The sequence below is a fragment of the Phyllobates terribilis genome, unplaced genomic scaffold (genome assembly GCF_046119375.1).
Source record: "Phyllobates terribilis strain yellow unplaced genomic scaffold, ASM4611937v1 Scaffold_6792__1_contigs__length_41986, whole genome shotgun sequence".
NCBI classification, from domain to species: domain Eukaryota; kingdom Metazoa; phylum Chordata; class Amphibia; order Anura; family Dendrobatidae; genus Phyllobates; species Phyllobates terribilis.
Window position 1 is genome coordinate 7,501 of NW_027369534.1, and position 5,000 is coordinate 12,500.

The 5,000-nt window shown below is 55.2% G+C and overlaps 14 non-coding genes across 14 annotated transcripts in view; all 14 read right to left on the minus strand.

Annotated features, from left to right (window-relative positions):
- Positions 1-82: 82 nt before the first annotated feature.
- TRNAP-CGG (transfer RNA proline (anticodon CGG)) lies at positions 83-154 on the minus strand. The gene has a single exon. It is a non-coding gene; the product is annotated as a tRNA-Pro (tRNA).
- Positions 155-293: 139 nt separating this feature from the next.
- Positions 294-365, minus strand: TRNAP-AGG (transfer RNA proline (anticodon AGG)). Its single transcript has one exon. It is a non-coding gene; the product is annotated as a tRNA-Pro (tRNA).
- A 395-nt stretch (positions 366-760) lies between these two features.
- Positions 761-832, minus strand: TRNAP-UGG (transfer RNA proline (anticodon UGG)). The gene has a single exon. It is a non-coding gene; the product is annotated as a tRNA-Pro (tRNA).
- A 410-nt stretch (positions 833-1,242) lies between these two features.
- On the minus strand, positions 1,243-1,314 carry TRNAP-CGG (transfer RNA proline (anticodon CGG)). The gene has a single exon. It is a non-coding gene; the product is annotated as a tRNA-Pro (tRNA).
- A 139-nt stretch (positions 1,315-1,453) lies between these two features.
- TRNAP-AGG (transfer RNA proline (anticodon AGG)) lies at positions 1,454-1,525 on the minus strand. Its single transcript has one exon. It is a non-coding gene; the product is annotated as a tRNA-Pro (tRNA).
- Positions 1,526-1,920: 395 nt separating this feature from the next.
- TRNAP-UGG (transfer RNA proline (anticodon UGG)) lies at positions 1,921-1,992 on the minus strand. The gene has a single exon. It is a non-coding gene; the product is annotated as a tRNA-Pro (tRNA).
- Positions 1,993-2,402: 410 nt separating this feature from the next.
- Positions 2,403-2,474, minus strand: TRNAP-CGG (transfer RNA proline (anticodon CGG)). Its single transcript has one exon. It is a non-coding gene; the product is annotated as a tRNA-Pro (tRNA).
- Positions 2,475-2,613: 139 nt separating this feature from the next.
- On the minus strand, positions 2,614-2,685 carry TRNAP-AGG (transfer RNA proline (anticodon AGG)). Its single transcript has one exon. It is a non-coding gene; the product is annotated as a tRNA-Pro (tRNA).
- A 395-nt stretch (positions 2,686-3,080) lies between these two features.
- TRNAP-UGG (transfer RNA proline (anticodon UGG)) lies at positions 3,081-3,152 on the minus strand. The gene has a single exon. It is a non-coding gene; the product is annotated as a tRNA-Pro (tRNA).
- Positions 3,153-3,562: 410 nt separating this feature from the next.
- TRNAP-CGG (transfer RNA proline (anticodon CGG)) lies at positions 3,563-3,634 on the minus strand. Its single transcript has one exon. It is a non-coding gene; the product is annotated as a tRNA-Pro (tRNA).
- A 139-nt stretch (positions 3,635-3,773) lies between these two features.
- On the minus strand, positions 3,774-3,845 carry TRNAP-AGG (transfer RNA proline (anticodon AGG)). Its single transcript has one exon. It is a non-coding gene; the product is annotated as a tRNA-Pro (tRNA).
- Positions 3,846-4,240: 395 nt separating this feature from the next.
- On the minus strand, positions 4,241-4,312 carry TRNAP-UGG (transfer RNA proline (anticodon UGG)). Its single transcript has one exon. It is a non-coding gene; the product is annotated as a tRNA-Pro (tRNA).
- Positions 4,313-4,722: 410 nt separating this feature from the next.
- Positions 4,723-4,794, minus strand: TRNAP-CGG (transfer RNA proline (anticodon CGG)). Its single transcript has one exon. It is a non-coding gene; the product is annotated as a tRNA-Pro (tRNA).
- A 139-nt stretch (positions 4,795-4,933) lies between these two features.
- Positions 4,934-5,000, minus strand: part of TRNAP-AGG (transfer RNA proline (anticodon AGG)) — a 72-nt gene continuing 5 nt past the window's right edge. The window contains exon 1 of the tRNA in view: positions 4,934-5,000. This exon is cut by the window's right edge and continues 5 nt beyond it. This is a non-coding gene — a tRNA (tRNA-Pro).

Sequence of the window (5,000 nt, forward strand, 5' to 3'; positions counted from 1 at the left end):
AAGCGCCCTTGAGTAAGACCGTTGCAAAAGCATACTGGCACAGATGGGGAGAGAGAGAGCTATACCAAGCACGCACCAGGCAGGGCTCGTCCGGGATTTGAACCCGGGACCTCTCGCACCCGAAGCGAGAATCATACCCCTAGACCAACGAGCCAACGTTTTGACCAAGCCGTGCACTGGCGTCGATACTCTCACATTTGTCGGCTTGGTCAGCCGCAGAGGACGGTGTGCTTTAGTTAAAGGGAGGCGAGAAAAAGAAGAGCGCTCAGGCTCGCCCTCAGACAGAGAGAGCAGGGCTCGTCCGGGATTTGAACCCGGGACCTCTCGCACCCTAAGCGAGAATCATACCCCTAGACCAACGAGCCAACGACGGAACTGTTGCGTTCCAATTTTCCTGGCATAAACAGCTGTGTCGCTTGAAGCGCCTGCCTGGCACCTCCAGAGAAAAGCTTGGCTCTCGCATGGAACATCCGCAGAGAAGTCCATGAGAGACGATGGAGAATTTGACCAAAAATGTGTTTTTGAAGCGGAAGAGCTGGGGAAAAAAGGAGATACGCGTGGGCTCAAAATCTGCACCCTGTGCATGCAACAAGCAATCTAAGGCCAGCCGAGGAGAGGGGGAGGGCAGTGGGAGGGCAAGCAAGAGGGAACATACCGCCTTCCCAGTAGTGAGTTCCAAGAAAAATCAATTCAACAGATTGGCAGCCATTGAGAGAAGCACGTCAGGCATCAGATCGGCAGCAAAGGTTTCCGTAAGCAAGGGCTCGTCCGGGATTTGAACCCGGGACCTCTCGCACCCAAAGCGAGAATCATTCCCCTAGACCAACGAGCCAGTGACGGAGAAAGGGGCCACGAGGCGCCTTGCTCACTCTCACAATTTGGCACAGGATGCAGCAAGCGCAAGATCTGACAGCAGTGTCAGAAAAGGCAGGAGGAGTAGAGAGCAGCCGAGTGACAGAAACAGAAGAGGAACCAAGCCGTGAAAATGGGGAGCCCGCCAAAGACCTCTGGCACCTTACGGGAGAAGCAGAGCCATAGCAGTGCATGAGCTAAGAAAGAGCTTCCTCGGAAGGCTCACAGAGTTCCACTTGCAAAAGGCTCCGAGGTGGCGTAAAGATAACCCTCGTTGAGAAGCACCGCCGCGTGCATGACGCAGAGCCAAGCGCCCTTGAGTAAGACCGTTGCAAAAGCATACTGGCACAGATGGGGAGAGAGAGAGCTATGCCAAGCACGCACCAGGCAGGGCTCGTCCAGGATTTGAACCCGGGACCTCTCGCACCCGAAGCGAGAATCATACCCCTAGACCAACGAGCCAACGTTTTGACCAAGCCGTGCACTGGCGTCGATACTCTCACATTTGTCGGCTTGGTCAGCCGCAGAGGACGGTGTGCTTTAGTTAAAGGGAGGCGAGAAAAAGAAGAGCGCTCAGGCTCGCCCTCAGACAGAGAGAGCAGGGCTCGTCCGGGATTTGAACCCGGGACCTCTCGCACCCTAAGCGAGAATCATACCCCTAGACCAACGAGCCAACGACGGAACTGTTGCGTTCCAATTTTCCTGGCATAAACAGCTGTGTCGCTTGAAGCGCCTGCCTGGCACCTCCAGAGAAAAGCTTGGCTCTCGCATGGAACATCCGCAGAGAAGTCCATGAGAGACGATGGAGAATTTGACCAAAAATGTGTTTTTGAAGCGGAAGAGCTGGGGAAAAAAGGAGATACGCGTGGGCTCAAAATCTGCACCCTGTGCATGCAACAAGCAGTCTAAGGCCAGCCGAGGAGAGGGGGAGGGCAGTGGGAGGGCAAGCAAGAGGGAACATACCGCCTTCCCAGTAGTGAGTTCCAAGAAAAATCAATTCAACAGATTGGCAGCCATTGAGAGAAGCACGTCAGGCATCAGATCGGCAGCAAAGGTTTCCGTAAGCAAGGGCTCGTCCGGGATTTGAACCCGGGACCTCTCGCACCCAAAGCGAGAATCATACCCCTAGACCAACGAGCCAGTGACGGAGAAAGGGGCCACGAGGCGCCTTGCTCACTCTCACAATTTGGCACAGGATGCAGCAAGCGCAAGATCTGACAGCAGTGTCAGAAAAGGCAGGAGGAGTAGAGAGCAGCCGAGTGACAGAAACAGAAGAGGAACCAAGCCGTGAAAATGGGGAGCCCGCCAAAGACCTCTGGCACCTTACGGGAGAAGCAGAGCCATAGCAGTGCATGAGCTAAGAAAGAGCTTCCTCGGAAGGCTCACAGAGTTCCACTTGCAAAAGGCTCCGAGGTGGCGTAAAGATAACCCTCGTTGAGAAGCACCGCCGCGTGCATGACGCAGAGCCAAGCGCCCTTGAGTAAGACCGTTGCAAAAGCATACTGGCACAGATGGGGAGAGAGAGAGCTATGCCAAGCACGCACCAGGCAGGGCTCGTCCGGGATTTGAACCCGGGACCTCTCGCACCCGAAGCGAGAATCATACCCCTAGACCAACGAGCCAACGTTTTGACCAAGCCGTGCACTGGCGTCGATACTCTCACATTTGTCGGCTTGGTCAGCCGCAGAGGACGGTGTGCTTTAGTTAAAGGGAGGCGAGAAAAAGAAGAGCGCTCAGGCTCGCCCTCAGACAGAGAGAGCAGGGCTCATCCGGGATTTGAACCCGGGACCTCTCGCACCCTAAGCGAGAATCATACCCCTAGACCAACGAGCCAACGACGGAACTGTTGCGTTCCAATTTTCCTGGCATAAACAGCTGTGTCGCTTGAAGCGCCTGCCTGGCACCTCCAGAGAAAAGCTTGGCTCTCGCATGGAACATCCGCAGAGAAGTCCATGAGAGACGATGGAGAATTTGACCAAAAATGTGTTTTTGAAGCGGAAGAGCTGGGGAAAAAAGGAGATACGCGTGGGCTCAAAATCTGCACCCTGTGCATGCAACAAGCAATCTAAGGCCAGCCGAGGAGAGGGGGAGGGCAGTGGGAGGGCAAGCAAGAGGGAACATACCGCCTTCCCAGTAGTGAGTTCCAAGAAAAATCAATTCAACAGATTGGCAGCCATTGAGAGAAGCATGTCAGGCATCAGATCGGCAGCAAAGGTTTCCGTAAGCAAGGGCTCGTCCGGGATTTGAACCCGGGACCTCTCGCACCCAAAGCGAGAATCATACCCCTAGACCAACGAGCCAGTGACGGAGAAAGGGGCCACGAGGCGCCTTGCTCACTCTCACAATTTGGCACAGGATGCAGCAAGCGCAAGATCTGACAGCAGTGTCAGAAAAGGCAGGAGGAGTAGAGAGCAGCCGAGTGACAGAAACAGAAGAGGAACCAAGCCGTGAAAATGGGGAGCCCGCCAAAGACCTCTGGCACCTTACGGGAGAAGCAGAGCCATAGCAGTGCATGAGCTAAGAAAGAGCTTCCTCGGAAGGCTCACAGAGTTCCACTTGCAAAAGGCTCCGAGGTGGCGTAAAGATAACCCTCGTTGAGAAGCACCGCCGCGTGCATGACACAGAGCCAAGCGCCCTTGAGTAAGACCGTTGCAAAAGCATACTGGCACAGATGGGGAGAGAGAGAGCTATGCCAAGCACGCACCAGGCAGGGCTCGTCCGGGATTTGAACCCGGGACCTCTCGCACCCGAAGCGAGAATCATACCCCTAGACCAACGAGCCAACGTTTTGACCAAGCCGTGCACTGGCGTCGATACTCTCACATTTGTCGGCTTGGTCAGCCGCAGAGGACGGTGTGCTTTAGTTAAAGGGAGGCGAGAAAAAGAAGAGCGCTCAGGCTCGCCCTCAGACAGAGAGAGCAGGGCTCGTCCGGGATTTGAACCCGGGACCTCTCGCACCCTAAGCGAGAATCATACCCCTAGACCAACGAGCCAACGACGGAACTGTTGCGTTCCAATTTTCCTGGCATAAACAGCTGTGTCGCTTGAAGCGCCTGCCTGGCACCTCCAGAGAAAAGCTTGGCTCTCGCATGGAACATCCGCAGAGAAGTCCATGAGAGACGATGGAGAATTTGACCAAAAATGTGTTTTTGAAGCGGAAGAGCTGGGGAAAAAAGGAGATACGCGTGGGCTCAAAATCTGCACCCTGTGCATGCAACAAGCAATCTAAGGCCAGCCGAGGAGAGGGGGAGGGCAGTGGGAGGGCAAGCAAGAGGGAACATACCGCCTTCCCAGTAGTGAGTTCCAAGAAAAATCAATCCAACAGATTGGCAGCCATTGAGAGAAGCACGTCAGGTATCAGATCGGCAGCAAAGGTTTCCGTAAGCAAGGGCTCGTCCGGGATTTGAACCCGGGACCTCTCGCACCCAAAGCGAGAATCATACCCCTAGACCAACGAGCCAGTGACGGAGAAAGGGGCCACGAGGCGCCTTGCTCACTCTCACAATTTGGCACAGGATGCAGCAAGCGCAAGATCTGACAGCAGTGTCAGAAAAGGCAGGAGGAGTAGAGAGCAGCCGAGTGACAGAAACAGAAGAGGAACCAAGCCGTGAAAATGGGGAGCCCGCCAAAGACCTCTGGCACCTTACGGGAGAAGCAGAGCCATAGCAGTGCATGAGCTAAGAAAGAGCTTCCTCGGAAGGCTCACAGAGTTCCACTTGCAAAAGGCTCCGAGGTGGCGTAAAGATAACCCTCGTTGAGAAGCACCGCCGCGTGCATGACGCAGAGCCAAGCGCCCTTGAGTAAGACCGTTGCAAAAGCATACTGGCACAGATGGGGAGAGAGAGAGCTATGCCAAGCACGCACCAGGCAGGGCTCGTCCGGGATTTGAACCCGGGACCTCTCGCACCCGAAGCGAGAATCATACCCCTAGACCAACGAGCCAACGTTTTGACCAAGCCGTGCACTGGCGTCGATACTCTCACATTTGTCGGCTTGGTCAGCCGCAGAGGACGGTGTGCTTTAGTTAAAGGGAGGCGAGAAAAAGAAGAGCGCTCAGGCTCGCCCTCAGACAGAGAGAGCAGGGCTCGTCCGGGATTTGAACCCGGGACCTCTCGCACCCTAAGCGAGAATCATACCCCTAGACCAAC